The following is a 27,000-nucleotide window of genomic DNA, read 5'->3' as shown; positions in this document are numbered from 1 at the left end:
CACACTTTGGGTTATGCCCATGCTCCCTTTTTTTTCTGCCCTGAGAAAGCTCTATAAGGGGTATCCCAGTTTACTGTTGTAGGGGATTATAATGCTCAGCAGACATCAAATACCTACCTGCCGCAGTGATATGGTAATAAGGGTCCTCTCCTCCTCCTGTGTCTGTCTGTATCTGTCTGTCGTTTGCAACCACTATTTAATGTACAGCAGTGTGTAATATATTGGCACTATATAAATACTGTTTAGTAATTAATATTAATGTGAGCTTGCATGTAAATACCGGCACTTTTAAGCTGTAGGATTCACTTTTAATGCCATAATAATCCTAAATGACTCATGTGAAGTATGCACGTAAAAACCATGCATTCTGCAAACAAGCTGGGCTAAGAATCCTGTCTTCACCTTTATTCTCCATTCACTCATCAGAACTTAGACAGCTGCTAAGGAGGGAAAAACACCTTAAATACTGGGTAGAGTAATCAACTAATATGGCAGTCAGGAATGGTGTTAAAAGTTCTTCAAATTATGCAGCTGGAGTCAAAGTTGACCAGACCTAAATGGCATTAGGACCATATTTGTAGATAATAAAATTTTGTCCCCTGGTGTTCAAGTCATACTATGCCTCAATATAGCCTTGTTTACTCATTACATCAATTACAGCACAATAGTGCTTGTGTATTGTTTGAATACAACATGGTGTGAAAAGAATTTCCTGTAAGAATAGCACAATATAAAATACCCTTAGAACACATATAATACTGCAATCAACACAGATTACATTGTAGATAACTGAAAACCACAAAGAATCAGATTTCATTGGTAGAAAAACTTGTTTACACACTGTTAACAGAAACCAATGTTGTGTAAGTCGGTTACCGCATGTGTTTAATTACTGGTTCCATTACTCTTCACATATTACAAAGAGAACGTACTTACCATCACTGAAATAATGTCCAAAACAATAACACAGCAACAAATTAGGAAGAAATAGGCACAAAAAGAAAATTCAGATCATCATTCAGTGAGCTCCACTGTATTATATTAATGATATAAAAATAAATAATTAATATCATATATTTATCAACTCAATCATTTTATTGAAAATGTGGCTATATAAACTGTTAATTTTCTTTTACTGCAATAGCCCATTTATATAGATTACCAGGATGCAAACAAATTTACCATACTGGTGACATTTTTTATGTGTGCTAGTCACGAAAAGTTCAAATCTATACCCAAAACTTTTTTGTTTTTTGTTTTGGATAGAATGGGGAAAGGTTTTTATTGGACAGGATGTGAGAAAAAATTTGCAACAGGTAAATAATTTAAAGCTGATAGATGTTCTAGCATTCCAATACATAAACTTGGTAAATTATTTTACCCTTGCATTGGGTCCCCCTTCTGCAAGGGTAAAAGGATTTTTTTCAAAACAAGAACTAGCTAGGGCACCCATGAGCCTGTATTTCCTGCATTGCTGCCTTCTTGGTTATCAGCTCCTGCTACTAACTCTACTTACCTGCTGCCTGCCTAGATCTTGCTCTAAGGCTAAATCTATAGTGATAGATTATGGTGAAGACTTTGTGTTTTTGTCATGTTAGTAGCCCAGTTGAGCTTCAGCTCAGTCTGAGGTCTTGGGGTTGGCATTACCTGAAAAATAAAGGAAGGGTCACTCGATACTCATAAGGTATTTGCTGACATTAGTCTCACTTTAACCACATGGGATAAAAAAAGCTAATATTCTAACATACAAATCCAAGCAGGGGTGTCATATTATCTCAATGGCAGTGTCATACTATGTCAATCAGCTTGAACCATAATGGCCATTCCCCTATGATTTCTGGCATCAATAAGGCATTTTCTCCCAGAGAATTGCAGCTAACTGGATGATTTCTCTTTTTCAGACTATTTTTTGTAAACTCTGGAGATGTTTGTAAAAATTACAGCAGAACAAAAGTTTCTGAAATACTGAGACCAGACCGTTTGGCACCAACATCCATGCTGCTTTGAAAGTCATTTAAATCACAATTTTTGGCCATTTTGATGCTCTGTTTGAAATTCAGCAGGCCATCCTGCCAGTGTCTACTCTGAGTGTATCTGCCTTTTGTGTTGAATTAGCTGTGTACTATGCATGCTTGTTGCCATGTCTGCAAGTATTTTGCTTGTGTATTTTGACTGTGTTTTGGGACTTTGTGCATGTACCAAGTGTGCTCTTTTGGTATATATATTCTAGGTGTGCCATATGTGTCCAATTTCAAACAATTTTATTGAAATTTTGGAGTACAACACAAAAACAATATGCAGGATTAGGTAACAATGTGTGGGAACAGAGAATGGGGAAGTAAAACAAAACAAAAGCAGGAAAAAAACAAAATAACACAAACTAACAAACATTGTTGCTGATTGTTACAGAAACTACTAAAAAAAGAATAACTCAAAGCTTTGAACCAAATAGAAATCTTTCAGCAAGTAATAAACATAAAAATCATCAAGTTTAGGCATAAATAAAATAATGGCAACGGTTAACAAAAGAAAAAAAGAAAGATAAAGTACATATATTATGAAAATATTACAATATTAGGTAAATGATATTACTCCCCCAAAATCCTGAGAGAGGAAGAGGAAACAGGGGGCAGGTAAAAACTATAAGTTAAAAAGGAATGGCAGAGTTCTTCTATATAAAAAAAGTATTTACCTAATATGACTAATCCAAACATCACAGATATTGTGGAAAATTGTCAATTTATTGTTAAAGCAGAACCAAACTAAAAAACAAAACAAAACTCACCTTTACTTCTGCGGATTCCTAGATCCCTCCGAAGCTTTTCCTGGGTTGGGTCTCATGCCGTCCTGTTATCCACCTTCATCCTAGCATGGAGGAGTGCCAATCTCACTGCACATGCGTGAGATCTGACTTTTAATTACAAATTTCACAATTCACAAGAAAAGGCTCCTTTTGAGCATGTGCAGAAGGAGCAGCCAGAAGCCTCCTGGGATGCATGACATGAGTATCGGAGGAGGCTCTGTGTTCCAATTCTGTCTTTATCACTGTGCTGATGTGGGGGGGTTGTAGTATAGCATTGGCTGAGGGAATTATTCAGCTAATACTCAGGTATAAACTTTTTATGAGCACAGTCAATTTAGTTTAAGTTATTCAAGTCAGCCATAAAATGTGATACTGATAATATTTATTTCAAGAATTTTGGTCGCTACTTTGGCTTAATCTTATATTATTCAGGTAAATGAGATTGGTCTGTAACTTTTATTAGCAAATAGGGAATTAAATTATTCCCTTATATAACAAATATTTTTACACCATCTGATGCTTTTCACCAGAATCAGCTAAAAAAGGGTGTAACTTGGTTTGTACAGCATTTAGATTTTTCTACAAGATATAAATTAGTACAGTATTTGATTTCAATTGAGATAGATATGGAGGCTTACAAGATAATTTGTTGAAAGCTAGATATTTTCTTATTGAGTTCACAAAGTCACTATGTAACCAATGGTATCCTCATGAATTTCTCATAGAAGCAGATGAGGGAAGCTAGAAATTTGTTGTAATCTAACAAAGGGATTGGTAAAATATGAAGAGGCTTTAAAGTTGTAATATTAGAGTGTGTTTAACAAACACATAGTCAGTCCTTTAAAGGCTTTGGGAAAATCCTGTTTAGAAGGACATAATACCATACAACAGTCTATCAGGCAGTGTTCGGAGACCAAATCCTTGCTTATCTGCTTTTACTGAAGCACAGGAATGGTCACCACTACTAAGGGTGCTAATTGGTGCCATGCTGTTGACAGTGTCAACGTTTACAAGAGATTCTTGGTTAAAATGTAAAACAAATGCATATCAGAAAGTGATGTAATCAGTAGGAATATCCAGATCTTTTTTTATAAAGCTTATTTTGCAGCAAAAATCCCTTTGGGGATCAAAGGAAATGTGAATATTTTATGTTTTAATATTTTTATTGAAGGATACAGGTAGAATGACATAAACATTTTCTAGAAAGAGAAGTATACAGTAAGCATTATAATACATTCTACAGGGTGGGTGGCCAAGGTGAGGCATGTCCACGGGCATTTTGAAAGGGCCTTTAAGGAAATGTATCAATGAAAAAACAAAAATTTACTGTTGAGTATAAAGTAGGCTGAATTGGGTGTGACTCCTGAGCAGACAGAAAATATGCAGGCCTAATAAGCCCAACTCAAGTGGACTATCTACAAACAGATGTAAAAATGTGTTTAAGTTGTTAGCTGAATAGAAAAATACCATTATCCTCAGGAAACTGAATAAACAGGTAGGGGTTTGATAGATATGTTTACAGGCTGTCATCAAGCATGACTGCCAAACAGGATTTCCAACTCCCCTAAATGGTGAAATAGTGGTAAACCATAGAGATGCCTATAGAAATCTGTGTCAACTGGCATTCAACAGATGTCCCCGATATATTGAGGCAGGTAACTATTACTACTAACTATTCATGTTTGCCAATAAAAAAGGTGTGACCGTGGCTTTGGTCTTCAACACCAGCCTCCAATGTCTATGAACAGACACATAGGAAAATTTAAAGTGGACCTACCATGACATTTTTAGCATTATATAAAAGGGTGGATATCCCTTTTATATAATGGAATTGAAGGTACGCCAGGACGGTAAAGACCGAAGGGGAAAACCGCAGCCTCTTGGGATACTTATGTCACATATCCCAGGAGGCTGTGGGTTGTTCTTTCTCGAGTTCGGGTGACATGAAGAAGAACCAGGAGGAAAGAACATGGCCACACTTGCCATTACATCCAGCAACAGATGAAGAAGGAAGCCAAGACAGTGTGGGACTTGTTAGGTGCAGATTGTGGAGGGAATGAATGCTTTTTCCGGTAACATTTTAGGTCCCCAGACTGGCCACAGTGGCACATCTATTTATTTTGCTGGTGTTTTGATAAAGATTGTAGGAAAACACACATTTTATTGTGCCCCTCATTAGTTGTCTGTCACAACTTGCTTAAGCTTTACCCCTCATGACAGAACTAACAAATTGCCAACAGACTGTTAATTATTAATTTATAAGGAGTACTTTACCAATAATTATAAGGAAGAAGACTGTGCTGAAATACAGAAATGCAAACACACATTATTGTGTAATAGACTTGGATAACTAAAATGATGAAACCATATCACTTCTCTTTATATTCAGATGAACAGGAGAACAATCAAGAAGAACTTTATTAGGCAAACAATCAAGTGAGTAATGAGATTTCATAAGCATGTTTGTGGCTTTTTATGATAATATTAGAGTATATATAAAGTATTATTGTATAACAATCAGCATACTATGATAGCTATTAGTTACAGAAATAAATGCACCTGACTTGAACTTATCACTAAATCAACCATGTCTAGTAATGGTGGCATTGGCCCTGATTTATTAAAGTTCTCCAAGGCTGGATAGGATACACTTTCATCAGTGAAGCTGGGTGATCCAGCAAACCTGGAATGGATTTCAATTCATTATTTGTTAGCAAATGTTTTCAATTCTACTAGTGTCTAACCCATTTTATTTTTTAACTGTACTATTAAATCAATCCACTTGTATAATGTGTAATGAAGTTCTATAGAGAAGTACATGAAATAATGACTGAATCATAGATTTGTTTTTCTATTGATTTAAACTCATCCTATTGTATATAGCTAGTGTATAATTTGTGTTGTGTGAAAAGCTCCTTGGTGTAGACATACCGTGTTTCCCCAAAAATAAGACCCTGTCTTATATTTTTTTTGGCTCCCAAAAACACACTAGGTCTTATTTTCGGGGTAGGTCTTAAAAATAAAAAAAAACTTACCTTTCGGAAGACGCGAGCCCGAGTTCTGGCTTCTGACAGGCGGAGTGCATGTAGTATCACTCCGCCTGTGACAGGAGCCGGAACTAGAAAGAAAGCATCAGCTTGTGCGGCTCCGGAGTGTGCACTGCCGCATGCTTTCTTTCAGTGTCCCGCTGCCTTCACAGGGAAAGAACATGACTCGGTACTGTCCTCCAGTTTTTAATTTATGTATGCTTTTTTCTCCTCTGACCTGCTGTATGTAGTTAAGGGGGATCTTGAGCAGGGGTGGGCTGGCTGTTACGGACCCCCGCGTGCGCTAGGGCTTGCGTGCGGATTATTAAGCTTTAGATTAGGATTTTAAATTTTAGATTAAGCTTTAGATTTTTTAGGCTGAATTACAGTTTTGGGTGGGTTTTTTTTCTGAACTGGACAGATTTACACTAGGTCTTATTTTCGGGGTAGGTCTTATATTAGGGCAGGTTTAGAAAAAAGTGCTAGGTCTTACTTTCGGGGTAGGTCTTATTTTCGGGGAAACACGGTAGATAATGCAAGGTATACTTTGATCCAAACTAAAAATTAAACCATAGAATACATGAAGTGGGCACTACCTACCTGATTCTGTATTCTTTCTTATAGCATTGCTGTATTACACCAGGAAACCCCACCTAATTGTGTCAGAAATGTGGTAATTTACTTGTTTGTAATGCAAGTGAGCTTTTCCCAAACATATCCATTTTAGCCTCCTCATGTAAAAAAAGTTTTCCCCATCCAGCAATCCCTTTCAACCCAGGCATGATATGATGTGGCTGGTGATATAAAGAGTTCAAAAAGAAGTTCCATAGCACAAGCTTTAGAAAGTACGTATGTCTAGAAAGCCAATGACTTTGTGAGCCACTTTCTGCATTTTCATTTGGAAATGGAATGAGTAAACTTTATATTTGTATTTACTATTTTTTATCAATTTAGCACAGTTGAAGGTTTTACTATTTAGAATTTAGCAGTTTGCTGGTTTCACTTGTGTGTAGTGAGTAGTTTCCCTATTTGGACAGGAAGTAAACTGTGTGCATGAAATTACGCTCCAAATTCTAACTTCATTTTAAATAGCTTTAGTTAAAGGGTTAAATGTTAATTTAGAAATATTTCAGGGGCTTCTTAACAATAAAACTAAATTGAATTTTCTTGGGAAACAAACTAATAGAGTTTCATAAATTACTCTTTTTCTAATATGCAACACTTTCTTATTTTGTTGGTTATACCGTGAATTAAAAACTAATCTCTTAATACCTTCAGAGAAATTAATTATTGAATGTTTATTTTCCTTGAATAATGTAGTTTTTTTGGCAAAAGAAATACACCAGGACTTCTTATTTTCTTTATATTTCTACCAGTGGTGACATACTGTGATGTCTATATTCAGCCCTGCCTCTTGGCTGTATATATTTAGCAAAATATAGCAAAATTGTACCTGTTCTGTTCTTGGAGTATGTTATATGAATTCTAAGTGCAGGCTTTATTTTTACTGTTTTTCTAAGTAACTTAATACAAAAAAAAACATTGTGGCCACAACTTCCCTTGTGCAACATATCACAGGATATCACATAAAAAGATACAACGCTCAGTAAAACAACCTAAGGAGATTTCTGAGGATAGCATTTACTATGAAACATGCCCAAATGATCCTTTAGTTTAAATTAGATATTTCTTTTAGCAAAGAAGCCAGTTACCTGGCAGCAGCTACAAAGATTTTCACTTTTGTGTGGAAGACATACTCCTTGCTTAAGCTGCGTACACACCTGCAATTTTTCTCGTTGGAAAGGATCTTTCACGATCCTTTCCAATGAGAAAAGACTGCACGATGCATGAACGATGCTGTACATACAGCACCGTTCATGCTCTATGGAGAGGGGAGGGGGAGAGCGACGGAGCGGCACCCTACTGCGCGCTCTCCCCTTCCCTTTCATTAGGATCGGTCGTCGTCCATCGTCCATGGATCCGCCAGGACGGTCGTCGGACGATGGACGACGACCGACTGTACACACGGCAGATTTTCGCCTGATAATTGGCCGATACCGATTATCGGGCGAGAAAAATTTGCCGTGTGTACGCAGCTTTAGTCAAAGGAATAGCTAAGCAATCAGAAAATCTCATGCTGTCTGCTGCTTTTAGCTCTGATTTTGGCTCTGATTAGGGAAGAGTGTTAGAGCAAGGGATCTTCTTTTCACCATGCTGGTGGGAGACAGGCTTTTCTACTCATTCTGTGGCTACTCTCTAAACAAAAAGGAACTGTAAGACTTTGAAATTGTCTTTGATGCACTTGAATGTTTTTAGCTGATTTGAACGTAATTGGCCTTTAAAATTTTTTCACAATTCATGCAAATAGTTGGGAAAGACAGCAAGCTAAATGCATAAGCAGAGGGAGGAGGTTTCTGGAAAATTTTGTCGATTGTTTGAAAGGAGAAGAAATTAGATTTTTCTTCTGCTTTATGCAAAGTGACAAAAACAGAGTCAAAAACAGGAACAACAGTAGTGGATAGTTCCTCTGGACAAATTTAGTGTGTTTTTCTGGGCTATGTCTGTTATACCAACATGCATTTACTGTCATTACTTTTACAAATCTTTTATGAAAGTTAAGTAACATCTAACAAACAGCAGTAACCTCTAATTCATTGTTCATTTCTTGTGACCATGTCAGTAAAAGAAGCTCAAAAGTAAAAGCTGATCATTCTGGATGTGTCAACCTTAAGTTGACAGTAGAACAAATAAGTGCTGTAAAGACAGCACAGTTCAGTTCTATGGTCCATTATCACCCCAAATTATCTCAATTGATCGTCTCAAGCAACAATCATGAAGTGTGTTTATATAGTTTATAGAGCTTCAGTGCTCTGTGCATACTGGGTTTCCCCTTCAAACTCCATTTTTAATGAATTATTTTTAAGCACTGGTGACTAAACTATTGCAGATGGACTATTACATTCCAAAAACAACTTTGCAATCCCACTTTGTGTGGGATGGAGGGGTTCCGGTACAGCTCTGGATGTAGACCTCTATATACAGCATCTATGTAAATTATTAGAGACAGAGCTAAGTATTTACAGAGAGTCCATTTTCACAAAAATGTCTTGCTTAGTAAAGGATGCAGTGTGTAATTTGTACAGTGTCCTTTCCTAGTCTCTATTAGTCTGCCTTGAGTAAGCAATGCCCCACCTACACTTCCCATGCACACAAAATACACTAACAGCTCATAATATGGGACAGTAAGAGGAAACCAAACATAGTCATCTATTCATTAATAGTATGTGCTTCATAGTATGCTACTGGACTATCACCAGAGAGAGCTGGAACGGTTTGACACTTGTTAGCAGGTAAGTGCAATCACAATATATGGCTGTGCTTTAGAAAAACAATGTAGTTGATATTATATATTTACTTTGCTAAGTAAACAGCCTCTCCTCCTATTGTAAATTAACCACATTAGAACTATTTTATAGATCTTTATTCTCCAAAAAAAACACTTCTAGTTTATATTATTACCTGCTTAGGGCATAAAGAAATGTTTTTAGCTCTGGACAAATACACAGAAATTCATATAATCTGCAAACGAAGTAGCATTTTATGTGGTCTAAATTGGATATTGCATAACCCATAGGAAGTAAAAAAAATGTTCAAAGTAATAAGTATAGTAAACTAAAATGGGACCGGCAGACACAATATTCTTATTATAATTTAATATTCAACTGTGATGACTAGACTGTTTCGGATGGACTGAGGTTCTTACTAACCAATGCAACTGGAAAACACTCAGAAATTTTTGTAAAAGTTTCATAATAGTACATTGCAATGTATTTATTTAACAGTTAGATGTTAGAACAGAAATCTACCAAAAAATATCAATATATCAAATAAAATTGTTTAGAAATTATTCTATGTTAGATCAACACCTAGCAGGGAACACCACCAACCAACAACCACTAGCCATCCAAGGCATTCTCTGCTGTTTACCACTCTGCTCTGCTGATCAATGGATGCTTGGTGTTCATACAGAAAAAAATGTTATGTTTGAAATATATTGATTATCTACTTGGATGCGCACTTACCAACCAGTGTATTAGCATTTGTAGGTTAAGATGTCTGAAGATGAGCAAAGTGCTCCCTGGTTACTTTTTGTCAGCTGTAAATATAATGTTCTACAGAACAGACTAGCGCTGTCATTTTCCTAATGATCCTTCTTTTATCTTCCCTTATATATTATTAGCTCCAACAACAAGGTTTAAAAAGGGAAACAATCAGGGTTGAAATCTAGGTGGTTGTATGTCCAGTTTGCTCAGCATGGTCCAATTTGTGTCATGATGATGCTTCCATCACTGTCTTCAGAACCAGATCAGTACCTAATCTGGTTCAAACATATGTATAACAGGTGCCAAAACACATTATATGCAGATGCTTATTTCTAGGTCAGAATTTTAGCTAGCAATCTAGCAAGGATAGAAGTCTCAAAACATTCTGATGGAAAGAAAAGTACATAATGGCAGAATACAGTTGCACATACTTCTAACCCCTGTGCTCTATAGACTGTTCTGTACATGCTTCTGACCTCTGCGCTCTACATACTTTGTTGTACATAATCCTGACCCCTGTGCTCTACATAGTGTTGAATATACTCCAGACCCCTGCACTCTCTATGCCAGGGGTGTCAAACTCTGTCCCACGGGCCTAATCTCTGTCCCACAACATCCTTTTCTTTGGCCCCCAAAGGAATCTTAAAAATGAATTGCAGTTGCCCCACCGCTGCATTACAATAGCGCCACTACTAAAATTCCCGGTATCACTCGCTTCTATAGACCAGCGGCCTCTCTGCCTATGCGTGGCAGTTGGACTATTTTATGGATGCAGGGAATTGTAGTACCAGTGCTATATCAGTGAAGAGGGAGTTCCAGCCACTCCTAACATTAGGCCCTGCATGGACTGTTTTCTTGACGCAGGGAACTGTAGTATCGGTGCTATTTCAGTTTCAAGTTTGACCCGCGACTTTGTCTAAGTAAGAAAAAATATCCCATATCCTTTTACTATTTTGTTCTGTATTAGGACATGATGCAAAAGGGAGCAGATATCAATCCTAGATAAAGTTGTAAAATTGTGTGTGGCCCAAGGCCCCATCCCATACAAGAAACTTTGAATTGACCCAGAGGGTGGACAAATCCCCCCAGCAAAGAAATAGACAGAACGAAATGTAGTTGGAGGGTTTTCTAGAATCCATTGGAAAATAAAGGTGGTCAGTTTTCAACTCATCCAAGGTGGGCCACATATCCCACTGTGTGAAAAAAGAGATGTGAGTAGCACCAAGTTTAGCTATTATTTTAAACTAGGGTCTGAAAAAGCAGATGGGAATTCCAAGTTACCCATAATAGGAAAGAGTGGCAATGACACAAGTTTATATTTGACATATTTGAAACCCCGATAATTGGATGTGTGGAGAGGTAAAAACCTTCAAGACACCATGGTAGAGCAGATAATACTAAGAAAGGAAATCTGAATCAGTCAACATTTTTGTTAGTGTGGGTTGCAACATACTAAAGCGTCATATCAGGACCAACTGCTTCTGCCTCTTAAGCAGCTTAAAGTATTAAAGCACTCTTGCGACCCCAAAAAAGTACTATAATCATTCTTAAACTACAGAAAAAAGGCTGGGAATGTATACAATGTAATAGAATGATAATAAAACTCATAGATAATTTACTGATTTTTTAAAATTTACAAATACTGAGAGTGTTTTGCAACCAATGGCTGGATTACGTTTCTGGTGAATGAAAGGCAGTGAGGGAGATTTCTATTATTTGCATGGTGACTGGGTGAAACAAGTAGAAAAATGTGTGGCAACCTTGATCTTAGGGTGAGTTGGCATCGCTGTGCATCCAGTGCTGCTTCAGATTACAGCCTTGGGTAGCTAGTATCACATACGGGAATCATTGTAATCCTACTATACGTGTTCTTTTGGGGTTATAATGTGCAGCAAAATGGTGTTATATGTAGCAAACAAAAACAAAATGCTGCTTATTGGCAAGGCAAAAAGTCATTATAAACCTTATTTTATTGTTTTAGATAGAGAGCCGGAAGATTAGAAACCTTATTATGATTTTTACTGTTATACAGGGCACTAATGGTGTGATTTCACAGATATCCACTTTTATACTTGGCACAAAAGTAGGAATGGTAAAAAGTGTTGCTTTACCGTTTATGGCCTATAGAATTTATACACCTTCCCCCTTGCTGTTGCCCAATGGTTTTAACAACATAGTTCCTGGGGTACACTGAAAATATTGTTTTAGTAAAATAAATTCCATTGCTGACATCAAGATCTGGTACTGCTAACCCCCAGCAAGTGTCGGGACAAGGAATTATAACCCCAAGCATGTGTCAGGGCCAGGGATAATCCCCAGCAAGGCCAGCTCACAAAAATAACCCACCCACCAATCAATGACCCTCAGCCACATGTCCCAACTTTTTGCATGGTGGCACTTTTTTGTAAGGTAGCAGAGCAATGCTGTGCCCTCCCGAAGACACAAAAAAAATCTATATATGTCATATAACCCAATAGACAGTCCTACCTTGAATATTCATATTCATATATTCATATATATACTGAATATTAATATTCATATTAATTTTAATTCCTTGAAGTAGACAAGAGGAGATATGTGAAAAGTAATACATTAAAGCAGTAAAAATATTAAAAATAAAATGGGAAACAGGTGGAACAGGTACACGTATTTAAAGATGGAAAAATACAAAAATGTGTTCCAAGTTTTAGTAAATGGAGTATAAAATGAACAAATTAATGTTAGGTAACAAGATATTAAATAATGCGAAACAGTGCATAAAGTAAGTGACCAGTTTTTCCCTGGCACCAAAACATATGTTTCTCTCTTTAAGAATTGATTGGTGACGTGACAGTTTACAGTAGCTATGAACAGCACATACATGCAAGTTTGATTTGAATGTTTGCCGATACTGTCATCTAGATTTGTTTCCACAATATGCTTCGTCAGACTGAGCAAATACTTCACTCAGCTCCTGCTACCGTCATATAAATGGCAACAAAACCTTTTATGCTCTCTTTATTAACCTTGATCGTAGTAATACAGAGATATAGTAAATACTTTATTGCTTAATGGACATGAGTTTGCTTTATTTCACCAATTTTCAAGAAGTTACAAGCTTGTTATGCTGCATACCCTATAAACTTCTAGCAGCTGGATGCATCCATAACATTTTCTGCAAACAGCAACCACTATTTAAAACAATATATATATATATATATATATATATATATATATAAATACCAATTGACATGAGTGCAAAAAATCTGTTAACTGTAATTATATCTTATATATATATATATATATATATATATATATATTTATATATTTACAGTATGTACATTCTATATTTCATTTACATTCATATTCACATGAATCTGTGTTTTTATTGTTTGCCTCCACTGTGTCATTATAAAGCATACTGAGCATGTACAGCTACCCCCCTGCAACCAACAAAAATTCTGCCTTCTCTTCCTTATATAAGCCACAGACTGGCAGTTTCTTTCTCTTTTTGATTCTTGTTCTTGATGAGGGTGGATAGGGAGTTAGTGGAGAAGAAAGAGCTTTCTATACAAGAACCCTTGCAACTTGAAAGTGATGACTATTTTTGTCATCTCTGTTAGTAGGATCCCAGTGCTGCTGCTAAGGCAGACACCACCATTATTGCACTGCACATACTTCTCTATTTCATAAAAGCTTTTTTTATTTTTGTGTCATGCAGTTCTCCAGAATTTCTCTTTATTAAATAAAGTTTACAGTTTGAACACTATATAGAGCCCTGAGTCAGAGTCCTGAGATTTTTCTGCACTTTTCACAGATTACAGTAAAAGATTCATACCAATATCCACCACAGATTCAGCAGTCCAAATCCTGAGATTCTCCATTTTCACACTTGAAACAAATCAGAACATCAGTCACAAGTTGGCTAATTAATAGTTTTTCAAATTTAAATGACATTGCACTCATCTCTCTACAAAGACTGACAATAGTAAAGCCCCCCTACTTTACTTGTGATTTTAAAGATGAACAGTTAATAGCTTAAATATTCTTTCAATTTCCTTTGTAATTAAATAACAATGTACCCCCCATCAGTAAAAATGCAATAATTTATTCTGATTGAACCTATGAATTTTACAAATATACTGTCATTTTCAGAAACTATGCTGTTTTCATGAAAAATGGAAACGGTCAGTTTTGCTCATTAATACTTCTGTTGTGCATATGACAGTTGCTCCTGAGTGCAGGAATGACTGGTTATTTGATTGCTAGACTTCACACAGAGCAGAGTACAGCTGTCAAACATACAAATTGGTAAGCATTTTGGTTGCACCTAGCTGAAATGTTAATAAACTTTATTAAAAGGATTAAAGGAATGACACAACCTTATTCCTTCTCTCTCCTAAGCTTTTTTTTTAACCTTTGTAACTTTTTTTTTCTGGTAGCGTGTTAGCTTGTTTTTGTTGTGGTAATTTATAGTAGTGATGACAGAAAATCATATCTGAAGTATGAAAATGAACTTATGCTAGGTATACGAGAGATTTCTTTTTTTAAGAAAAATTCATTTCACCAATTTTCAAGAAGTTACAAGCTTGTTATCCTGCATACGCTATAAACCTCCAACAGCTGGATGCATCCATAACATTTTCTGCAAGACAAAAGGTACAAAACAGTGCAAAAAATGTGAATAAATAAAGATAACAAGAAGCCATATCATGTACAATTTCCAGAACAACAGTATACCAATAAACAAGGATCAAAATTTAGTACAACTCTATAGTGCACTATATTATCTTTACCTCATTTTTTTATCTCCTAAAATAAAACTAAAGCTACGTACACACGTCAGATTTTTATCGCCCGATAATCGGCATCGGCCAATTATCGGGCGAAAATCTGCCGTGTGTACAGTCGTTGTCGTGTCGGTGTCGTCCATCGTCCGGACGACCGACCTGCCGGATCCACGGACGATGGACGACAGCCGATCCTAATGAAAGGGAAGGGGAGAGCGCGCAGCAGGGTGCCGCTCCGTCGCTCTCCCCCTCCCCTCTCCATAGAGCATGAATGGTGCTGTATGTACAGCATCGTTCATGCATCGTGCACTCCCTTGTCGTTGGAAAGGATCGTGAAAGATCCTTTCCAACGACAAAAATTGGAAGTGTGTACGCAGCTTAAGTAAAAATAAGGGAACCAACTAGAACTATTCAGAGAAATAATACTCTTTGCTGACATTATGGTGGTTTATTAATGACATTGTGTAGGGATTTTTTATTGTTTTAAACTGCAAGTTTTTCGGCTGGTATTCCTATTTTCTGCCCTAAAGCAGAAATATACCTAAAAACTAAAAAACACATCAGGCAGATCCTTTATTGCAGAAATGTCCCTTCTGCTATAAAATAACTTTACCTTATAGATTGCAATTTTTTTTGCACTCCCATGCCCTTACCCTGGCACTGGAGCCACCAGCTTCACCTGATCTTCTTTCTGTAGTCAAGTCTTAAGCTACGTACACACTTCCAATTATTATCGTTGGTAAACGAATGACGAACGATCCTGCACGATATCTGCGAACGATCGTATAGCACCGATCCTGTACATACAGATAACGACACGATCGTTCGTAGATATTGTACACACAATAGATGCGATCGTTTGAACGATACAGGAAGTTACGTGCACCACAGGAAGTGAACGAACGTTTGTTCATCACGCATGCTCAGACCATGGACGATCAATGAACGATCGTACACACGAACGATGGTCAACGATCGCCGTCCAATCCGATCCGCCGGTCCGGTCGTTCATTTCCAACGACTTTCCTCGTTCGTCGGCGTCGTTGGTTACTTTTTTTACGAACGATTTTTGCCCAATCGATCGTTCGTCGTTCGTTCGTCGTTCATTTCCAACGATAAAAATTGGAAGTGTGTACGCAGCTTTAGGTCATCTTGATTGGCCAGCCCAAGATGAAGTAACTCATACATGAGTTCATTCAGTCAGGGAGCCCTAGGGATAATGAGATACCCAGCACATCCCAGGCATCACATGTGCAGCTTAGGGTTTTTTCAGGCAGGACGGTAAATAAAGATCTGCCTGATTCCTGTTTTGTCAAAGCAGAATTAAAGTTCTGTTTCAACCACTCACTAAGTCACTAACATGGCAGCCAGTGGTGTCAGAGCTTCTTATCAGTGTATTTGGTCCGTGTTAGTAGCTAAATAGTGGTGCAAGGAAATGAGAATAGGAACCTGTAAACACACAGCTTCTGAAAGATGTAGTAAAGCCCTTACATATGTATCAACTCTTACTTGGCTTACTTTCAGTAAAACTACAGTTTCATAAATACAGCATGTATATTTGTTGTGCATGCCATTTTGTGATTTGGTGTATATCAAAACTGTCAAAGAATGAATAGCTCTTCAATACAACATGATAAGGCTGTAGGCAGGATATCTCAATTGCCCATTCTCAGGTTTCAAAATTGGCTACCCAGAGTTCAAAGTCATATTACAGTCATCCACTCCAAAAGACTAAGATAGCCAATAGACCAGGGGTGTCAAACTCTGGCCCGGCACTTCCTTTTGTTTTGGCCCCCAAAGGAATTCTTAGTATGAATTGCCGCTGGACCGCAGCTACTGCAATCTGTAGTAACGGCGAACCAGCTGCAATTCATATTAAGCTGCTGTTCTATAGACGCGAGTATAATGCTGCTACTACAATTCCTGGCATCACTCGCGTCTCTAGACCAGCGGCCTCGCTGCCAGTGCGTGGCCCCACATTTAATAGATGCAAGTGATGCCGGAAATTGCAGTAGCGGCATCACTTGTGTCTATTGAACAGCATCCTATGCGTGGACCCTGCGGAGGTAACAGGTAAGCTCAATAATCAGGAATTATCAGGATTATTATTATCTGGAATTATCATGGAGCTATTGCTATAATAATTGTTTTACTGTGCCAGAGAATGCAATGTGAAACCAAATGATTGCAGCAATTCATTTGGTTTTACTTTGCATTCTGTGGCAAACAATTAATCTGAATAAGAAGAAACAAGAACACATGAGAAGAGAATGCAGTAATATGCAGTGGATTGATCTAAATAATTTAGATCAGTGGGTGTCAAACTCTGGCCCGCAAGCCAAATCTGGCCCAAAAGGTCCTTTTTTTTTTTGGCCCCCCAAAGAAATCTGAAAATGAATTACTTCTGGCCCACCAGCTACTACGCATTGCATCGAGTGATGCCGCTACTACAATTCCCGGCATCACTCACGTCTACAGAACAATGGCCTTGCGTGGGCCTGCATTGTTGTTTTGTTCTATTGACTGTTTTATAGACACAAGTAATGCCGGGAATTGTAGTCTCGACATCACTTGCGTCTATGGAAGAGGAGGTGAGATATCTCTGCCCCTCCCCACCCCCCTCTCACACATCACAGGCGCCCACAGTAATACATTGTAACTGTGGTTCTGCATGCAAATGCTAGAAGCGTCACAGCAGTTAATTTGAATCTTCTATATCAGGCAGTACCAGCAGCAGGAAAACAATGGGTTAAATCGTCCCAACCGTATCTCTATGATTGTAGTACATAGCTGGGAGGACTTACAGTCAGTATTAGGCTGAGGATCTATTATAGTGTGCTGGAACATGCACCGAGAATCTCCATTCATTTCCTTACACATGGCAGGATCCACATGAATCTCAATGTTACTACCTCACATCATCATTTTCAATACATGCAATACAGATATATATATATAGACAGATATAATATAGACATTATTCCTGTACACCCATCATGTGACACAAAGCCTAGGCAATGATCACATGGTGCCTGACTACCAGGGGCATTGTGTTTGTTTCAATTCATTAGAGACTGCATAGTGTAATATTTAGTGTTAGACAAACTTGTGATGTGAGAGGATGAACAACAAACAGCCTGCATAGATAGATAGAAATTGGTCTTTTCAACCCTAAAGTGTATGTAGAGGGGTTTTTGGTTTTGTTATGGATGAAGTAGTAAACTTCCTCAATTTTTTCAATAAATTTCAAGTTTGGCCCCTGACCTGGTAAAAAAATTTTAATTTTGGCCCTCTGTGTATTTGAGTTTGACACCCCTGATTTAGATCAATCCACTGCATATTACTGCATGCTCTTCTCATGTGTTGTTTTTTCAATAAATTTCAAGTTTGGCTCGCGACTTGGTCTAAGTTTTTTTTTTCGGCTCTCTGTGTATTTGAGTTTGACACCCCTGCTATAGACTAAGACTAAGGTTTTTTACACTGAACATTATCTATTCACTTGAGGTATTTGCTCCACATATTGTTTGCCAAGTGGGATGATGGTGTGTGGGTTTCTTCTGAGTACTTGGGTTTCCTTCCACATTCTAAAAACATGCAGTTAGGTTTTTTGGCTTCCCCCAAATTGGCTTTGGACTGTATTATTGACACATGACTATGGTAGGGGCATTAAATTGTGAGCCCTTTTGAGGGACAGCCAGTGACATGACTATGGACTATGTAAAGTGCTGCGTAATATGTCAGCTCTATATAAATACTGTGTAATAATATTAATATTAATGGTGAATGGTGATTCAGTATTCCTTATCATAACAAAAATAGCATAATACTTCTTACAAACTTACAAGGTAATGCTTTGCTAAAATAAAGAACACTATTTGCTATAGGTATATAGTATATAGTATAGCTATAGGTACTATTTTATACCTATATATTCTATATACTATAGAGCTTTCAAGCTGGGACAAGGTGACTCAACCTCCCCTCCCCTTCATACCTGCCTGTTTAGAGGGAACTATACAAAATTTCAGAAAGAGAGAGGCCAGGGCCAAACAGGTTTAGGTTTGTTCTCTCTGTATAAAACCAATACATTTTGATGCCAGTCATGTGGATGCACTCTATATTAAATGTTTATTTGTACAAAAAATGTGGAAGTACCATCCATAGCACAGTAGAAATCTCTCTGTACACTATTTGCTTATAAAGTTATCTTACCTGCCTTTGTCCAAAATAATGTGATCTATGTTTAAAAACAAAATCCCCCTATTTCACAGTACAATAGTGCAAGACACAGCTGTATTACATTCACCTGTACCTGTCAGTAATAAAGCATTTAATTTTACTGTCCTGCCATCTATCACTGGCAGTCTTCTTGGTTTGTTTGCTTTGCAATTAGAAGATGATATTCTCCTCTTCTTATGGGTTTAATGTAGACATAGTCTGAATGAATCAGCCTTCCCTGCTGTGCCTTTAGATAACCCATCCACATGGTCTATTTTTCCCTTACTATTTATCTACATTATCACAAAACAAGTGCCTATTTCATTATTATTTACAATGGATTACTTATTGAGTTGAGTAAAATTCTATTTTTTATGGATGAAAGTTATTCTACCTGTAGCACAAAATTTTCAGCATAGTTTGTAAGAAGGTACACATCAACTTAGGTTTCAAATTCAAGTTCTCTGATGCATTTGAAACCTTAATTTTTGGCCTAATTTTTAGCTTTTACAGTCAAATTTTCAAAACTATCAGTTGTGGGGTTGGTTTACTAAAGTTATATAGGCTATTTACTTAGCAAACTGAATTATCGCCTTACAAGTAATCTTTCAATTAACTTAGTAAATGCAGTGAAAATTCCCTTTTTAAAAATACCCAATTGCATGCAAGGAAATCTAATAAAGAAGTATATTTGCTTGAATATGATTGAATAGTTGAATTCAGCAGAGTTTCAACTCATTTAATAGGCAAAAAGAAAACCGTGCCTTCCCTTGTCTCATCATATATGGTCACAGTTATCTTCTGGCAGTCTTTTTTTAGTCCGAATCTTTAATGGCCCCCATTGTCAGACAGTGAAGATATACCCAAACCATGCACACTGGAATTATATTGACCCACCACTCAGCTCCATTCTTGGCAGCATTCTGGTCTCCCGGCAAAATTCTTGACTTGTCTCTTCTACCAAAAATTATGTTTATTATTTTAAGCTCAGCTTAAATATAGTAAATACAGATTTAAACGTACAAAGTCAACAAAATAAACACAAAATAACACAATAGGATTATAGTAAGAGCAGCAATAAAATGCCTGGAATTTCAGCATTGACCAGTACATCCATCAATTATCAAAATGATTACCTCCCTCTATACTGAGATGTGTCCTATCTATTCTTCTCCCCTCCCCAATGACATCTAGTATATGATCAGAAATCAGAATCTTCATGGTCCATTTGGTTTTTAAACATAATAAAAGTTGCCATATTCACACAGAAGTAGATATATCAAAACTGTGTTGTATGTATTTATCACCTGAAAGGTAAATTGTAGTACTGATTCAATATGTTTATACATGGGGCTCACAATACATCTATATGTACCTTTATCTTTAGACAATGAACCCTATGGGCTACAATTTCTGGATATTTTTAAAGCAAATATATGCTTTTTCTTGTGCTTCCACGGCAGGAAAACTTTTTCTACACTTTCCCATCACTAAGTCACCATATATGAAGAAGTTATCCGGAACATGGAGGAGCATATGACTAACGCCATGTGACAGCATTGTTGCTTGGTGAGTGGCCCAGTGTTATCACAAGCGAGCAGGAATAGTTCTTAGATGTGTATAAGCATTGATTGGAGTAATGTTAAGGGTATATTTGTGAATTTCTGTATGATTTAAGATTAATGTAAATTCATTTTTGTAATGCAAGATAAAATATTATTAACTGCTGTTCAATGATGATGGAAAGTTCAGAAAAAATGATACTATATTTTTATTTTGAATTCACTTAGCATATTTCGATAACATTTTTAACAATGAAAATGGTACACAAAAGAATACAGAGAAAATATAGAGTGAAATATAATGTACGATTAATTTCCACTTGCTCAGACAGCTTAGTCCCATTTTACTGCAGTTAATCAAGTAGGTGTCATGATCTTAATGTCTTCTAACCCTGGCTGCCTAGATACCTTTCCTGGTGCCAAAGAACTGGTTTCTCGGTAATGCCTAGACCTCATTCCTGCATTCGCTTAGCTGTCAATAGGAATCTGAACTAATGTGCACTGACATCAACGTTTTATTGACTGGTGAGGTTTTAGATGTTATGCAATTATTTTATTGTTAAAATTATTTAACACTGAACACATTTTCATGCCTTGATGACAAGCATTGCTATTCTTTGTCAGTAATTGTTTCCGAAAAAAAATGAAACGTTATTTGTCTGACAATGGACACTCAAATGTAACATAAGACCTGTATATTACTCAATAAGGTGTACCTATGTTCATTTTATGCACCCATTTATATGCTAAAGAAAATCCTGTTGGTTTTATTTCCACACGCTTATTGTATTGTGAACTCAGCCTAATTTTTTTTCACTAACATTCACTTTAGAAAAGATAACAATTTGCAAGGTAAACAGCTTCCACACCTTTAGTAAATTAACCACAGAGACTTTCCTACTTGTAAAATATTTCCGTGGTCATTTTGCTTGTTCCTTTTATGTGGAGAAAATAGGATGACACTGTGTTAGTATTAGCACCGCATTTAACCAATGGCCTTGTTGGGTAGAATATCATGGCAGGCCCCAGTGAGATACAGAGGATACAGGGTGACACTGTTATGAGTGAGATATTAGCTGGGATGGGAAAATGTATTAAGTGAACCCATATATTATTATTATAATTATTAATATTATTAATAATAATATTAATAATAATAAAAAACAGTATTTATATAGCGCCAACATATTACGCAGCACTGTACATTAAATGCGGGTTGCAAATGACAGACAAATACAGACAGTGACACAGGAGGAGAGGACCCTGCCCCGAAGAGCTTACAATCTCAGGGGTGGGGGAAGTAACACACAATAGGAGGGGGGATAAGGAGTGATGGGAAGTAGTGATAGTTTTAAGAGACAGAAAACAGATCCGCAAATTTGAAAAGATGCATTTTGAGTGATCTTTTAAATGAGCAGACAGTACAAGCAAGCCGAATAGGAAGAGAAAGTAAGTAGTTAAGTCATTAAGTAAGTAATGACTAAGTCATTAGTAAGTAATTGGAGGAGTGGAGAGAGCAGCTAGGGGTGGGTTTTTCTACCAGGTCAGAAAAGAAAGTGGGACAAGAACTGTGGAGGGGTTTTAAGGGAAAGCACAGGAGCTTGAATTTGATTCTAAGGTGATATGGAAGCCAATGAAGAGAACTACACAGAGATGCAGCAGAAGAGGAGTGATGGGAAGGATGAATAGGTCTGGTAAATGCTTTAAACCGTTTTACTCTGCAAAGGCGTACACTACCTGAATTGGAGCTCTAAAAATATGACAAGTAAAATTTTTCTTTTGACTTTATTAACACAAAATAAAGGCAGCATGCACTTGGTGTAAGCTTACTTGACTGTTCCAAAGTCAATTCGAATGTTTTATCAAATCAACCATAACCTTATTTTATTTTTTCTGAGTTTGATCAACCTAAAAAGACTGAAATTGTGTAAAGAATCTAGATTCCTAATTTTTCAATTGGGTAAATTTTAGTTCATATCAGTACCACTCGATCTACTGACTGATCTAACTTTAAAGCATGCATACGTAAACTTAGTTCCATTTACTGAGAGATCAATTGGGTGAAAATATAGTAGTTGATTTTCATTCCAATTGATTACAAAAAATCCTCCAACAAAATTATTCCTTAGTTGGCTGGCTGCAGGGAAGGATGGAGAGGATATGTGCATCCTTTGGTTTTGGTTATTTTGTAACCAGTACAGGGTTTTTTTATAGGGCAACTTAGTTTCTGTACTGTTTTTGTAATGTAAGAAATGTTATCTCTGCAATATCTATTGATCGGAACACCCAGAGCTGTATTTTCCATAGGGTAAATGTAAGTCAATGAGACATTTCAGCGTCAAGTCGAAATATTTGAAAATTGTGGTATAGCTTTTATATTCACTCTAAACTTTAAACTAATGTGTACAAAAGGCTTCATCATATAGGTGTCCTTAGCATAACATGATATTTAAATAAAGCCTTGACAACTCCATCAATGATTCTGGGAGCCAAGGACCACATGATCTTTGCCTAGGAATAAGATTTTTATACAGTGCAGCATGTTTGCCAAAATAATTGGATTTGGTTATGCAAACATATTGAATAATCTAAAATGTGAATTTTTAATAAATTCCCTTTAAGATAAGTGTGTTTGCATAATTATTCTAATTTCAACTGTAGATAGCTTCAAACCGTAAACACATGACAACATAACTACCATGGGTACCATGGCTGGAAATCGTTACCAAGGCATTACTGAAATTATCACTGTGGAATGACAGTATTTACATAGTTATTTATTATATTGTTGGTTATCATGCAATAAAATGTTCTAAAAATCCACAGAAGGTGTAAAGTCAAACTTTAGACATTTTTTTAGATAGAGTGGACAGCTCAGGGTCAGAGGTTAGCACTAGGTTGAATCTCGGCCAGGACACTATCTGCATAGAGTTTGCAGGTGCTCCCTGTGGTTGTGTGGGTTTCCTTTGAGTACCCTGGTTTCCTCCCACGTTCCAAAAACATGGAATTAGGTTAATTGGCTGCCCCCTGAAATTGACCTTAGACTGTATTATAAAATAACATATCTGACAGTTTTTTATTTCACTCTTTTACCCCTTTTTGGAAGTTTTCTCCCAGTGGATGTGTCACCAAAACAGGATTGTAGGGACAATAATGTAAAAATATTGCCCAGTGTTTTGTACTTGTCACTATTGCAAACATTTTTCTAATTTACACCATGGAGGACACAAATATAACTAGAAATCCAACAGAGGTTTTCTTTGTCTTATCCAAAACTAAATAAAATTATTTGGCAGGATGCCATTATGATGTAATGTAATGGGTTCTAAATTGTCATATCTATCAAATTTGGGAAACTGATAACACAAACTTGGTAAAAGATTGCATTTACTTATCATCTTAGAATATGGGTTCCAAAGAACATAGCTCTTTTTTTGTGTCCATTACTCTTTTTTTGTGTCCATCTATAGACACATCCACGCCTATTTACAGTTTAAAATTGTTTTTGTTTTAAAAATTCAAATTTTTATTGATTTTTTAAACAAACAAAACAAAAAGCAGAAAAAAGAAACAAAAAAAAAAAAGAAAAATAAATATAAACGTTGAAAGTTTAACACATGTCAGGAATAGTAACATGTACATCATACATGTATTACTCTGAGTATGAAATAATAACAATGGTAGTATACTGAAACAATTTCTTAATAGTTATAAGAGAAAAACACCAAGAAAAAAAAAACAAGCAAGTATCGATGTATAAATGTTCATTCATAGAACTAAAAGGAAAAAAGATAGAAAGAAAGATAGAGGGGGGAATAAAGATGGGAACATAAGAGGATGTAGGACCAAAAACAGTTGTATGGTATCAGTTAGGTTAAATTTCTGGAGCAAGTCCTGAGGAAGTTATGGCAGGGGACATATTACCAAGACCCAAGTTAGAATCAGTGGAAACATGATGAAACATATTGGAAGTAGACAACAGGTAAGAGTCCCAAGGAGACAAGGTTTCTGAGAATGTTTCAAACCTATCATATATTCTGGCCGTGAGATGTTCCATGAGATTTCTTTTATCCTAGCATATAGATCAATAATAGCCTGGAGAGGAAGTACGTTTCCAGTGTTTTGGGATAAGACATCTAGCAGCCGTTAAAATGAGGCATGCTAATTTCCTATTCAGTTTAGAAAGGTTAGATATAGGTAAGCCTAATAAACGAGTAACTACATCAAGTGATAAAGGAGTGTCCAGTATCTCAGAGAGAAGGGCGTTAACCTTAGTACATCAGTTTTAAATTGTTAAAATAGGCTTTAGCTGTATCTGCCTCAGTACTGTTTATGTACTGTGTGTTTTCTATTGTTAATCTTTATTACATTACTAGTTAATAATATTGAAAAGGGGCTCTTGGTTTATCAGTATATATTTATGCATTGTTTTTTTCTTTTCTAGATGTGAACTCCCATAATTTATACTATGAACAATACCACTAATACAACCCCAAGTCTAGTTCCAAATTTTGTGAAGGCGACTTTCTATTTTTTGGACTTCCTCATCTGCTGTGTTTTCACCATCCTGATTACTCAGACTATCTGGAGAGACAGTGTGCTGAAGAAAGAAGTCAGATTCTTCCTCTTGTGTCACCACCTAATTTGTTTGACTTTGTTTTTTTTGATTGGAACTGTTTTTACCTTTCTTCGAGCAATCCAAGCTAATGCACCTGCTATTGTGTGTTGGATTATTTTTGCAGTGCAGATATCAATTGGAAGGGGAGTCCTGATTACTCTTGCCTTAATGGCATTGAACATTTGCATTGCTGTGTGCTGGCCATTGAAATATCTGGTGTTTGTACAATCCGTGAAACGCAAAATAGTTGCAGGTTTATGGATTATTTCAGTTTTTGATCCGGCCATTTCAGTACTCTATGAATTTATAGAGAAAGGTCTGAAGCACTCTGTTCACCGGGATCCCTCTTGCCCAACAACTTTATCAGGCATTATATCAAGAGCATGTGGAATTGTATTTATTATAATTTTACTCTGTCTAATTACAGTATCCTATATCTTTATGTTTAGAGAAGGTAAACGTGCTGGACATTTTACTAACTCCAATAACCAGGCCAGAAGAACTATACTGATTCATGGACTACAGACTACTCTGCATATCATCCCAACATTTCTGACCATTTTGCTGGGTGGGACAAATGAGAGTCCTCTTCTGGATTTGGTTAGTTTTACTATTTTCTCATTTGCCCAGTGTGCCAGTCCTATAGTTTATGGACTGAGATGTAAAGAGTTAAGGGACAAACTTAATAAAAGGTACTTTTGCCATGTGGAACAGGTGTCAGAAACAGACTAAGAAGAAAAAAATTAAAATAGATAAACCATTAACTGAGTTAGTCAGAACAATTGTTTGAGGTAGCAAAAACTGTAAGAAATAGATTTGTTTGTTGTTAAAAATATAACATCAAGGCCTTTTTCTATTTTGAAGTGTCTTGAACTCTCATAGAAAATCTGCAGAAGATGTCTAAACCATCTCAACTAGCTCATTTATATTTGAAGGTGCAACTACTTAATATATCTATACACAATAAATTAAACTTTAGCCCTGTAGAGAACAAATTAAGAAGCCTTGACAGATACAGGTATAGTTTTTTTTAGAAACACTTTAGCTTTTGTTTACATCCAAACTATAAAACAAAAAAAGTAAAACAAAGAAATTCCAAAACCAAAACGTACATAGACAATTTAAACCCTTACCTTGTCACCCTTTTCCTGGGACAAAGTAAGAAAATACTGTAGAATACAATTTATGTAAGAAACCAACACATAACAATGGTTTGTACAGGATAGTGTACAGGATAAACATAGTTTACAATGAAGCTATTGTTATATTAGGGATTTGTGTAAATATAAAATGTACAATTCCTGTGTTCTGATATTCAGACTGTGTAATATACCGATTAAAGAATTACAAAGTAAGTAGCAATGTATGGGAATCTTCTTTACCACATTTACTTTTGTTATATGTAACATATTATTGTTGTAATCTGTGTAATAAAATAGATGCTGGGGCTGGGGTAAGTAACATTAGAAGTGTAACCCATAATTTCTAGAATGTAGAAAAGCTACTTTACTCTAACAAATGTATTAATACCTTGCATCTTCTGAAATTGTTGATTTGAGAAAAAAACATTTTTATGCTAATAAATCATAGGCTAGAAATTAAATCTAATGTCTAAAATGAAATCTAATCTAAGAATCAAAATGTATGCCTGGTATTGTTCTTCATCAAACAGATGATTACTCTAGATTCCCTTACCTTTCCTTCCTCTAAAGCTACGTACACACTTCCAATTATTATCGTTCTGAATGACCGTACACACGATAGATGGTCAACGATCGTCGTCCAATCCGATCCGCCGGTCCGGTCGTTCATTTCCAACGACTATCCTCGTTCGTCGGCGTCGTTGGTTACTTTTTTACAAACGATTTTTGGCCAATCGGTCGTTCGTCGTTCGTTCGTCA

General features: G+C 36.4%; 1 long non-coding RNA gene across 3 annotated transcripts; it reads left to right on the top strand.

Moving 5' to 3' along the window:
• The first annotated feature begins 7,870 nt into the window (after window positions 1-7,870).
• Window positions 7,871-26,454, top strand: LOC140328248 (uncharacterized). 3 transcript variants are annotated; one of them, XR_011920257.1, is made up of 3 exons: window positions 7,871-9,179; window positions 20,307-20,488; window positions 24,926-26,454. It is a non-coding gene; the product is annotated as an uncharacterized lncRNA (long non-coding RNA). The 3 variants fall into 3 exon arrangements; XR_011920258.1 differs by lacking the exon at window positions 7,871-9,179 and adding an exon at window positions 20,886-21,006 and having other exon boundaries at window positions 9,192-20,488; XR_011920256.1 differs by lacking the exon at window positions 7,871-9,179 and having other exon boundaries at window positions 9,192-20,488.
• Window positions 26,455-27,000: the final 546 nt, after the last annotated feature.

Source organism: Pyxicephalus adspersus, chromosome 4 (genome assembly GCF_032062135.1).
Source record: "Pyxicephalus adspersus chromosome 4, UCB_Pads_2.0, whole genome shotgun sequence".
In the NCBI taxonomy this organism is placed as follows: Eukaryota; Metazoa; Chordata; class Amphibia; order Anura; family Pyxicephalidae; genus Pyxicephalus; species Pyxicephalus adspersus.
The sequence above is the reverse complement of the archived record's forward strand: the minus strand, read 5'-3'. Positions and strand labels throughout refer to the sequence as shown.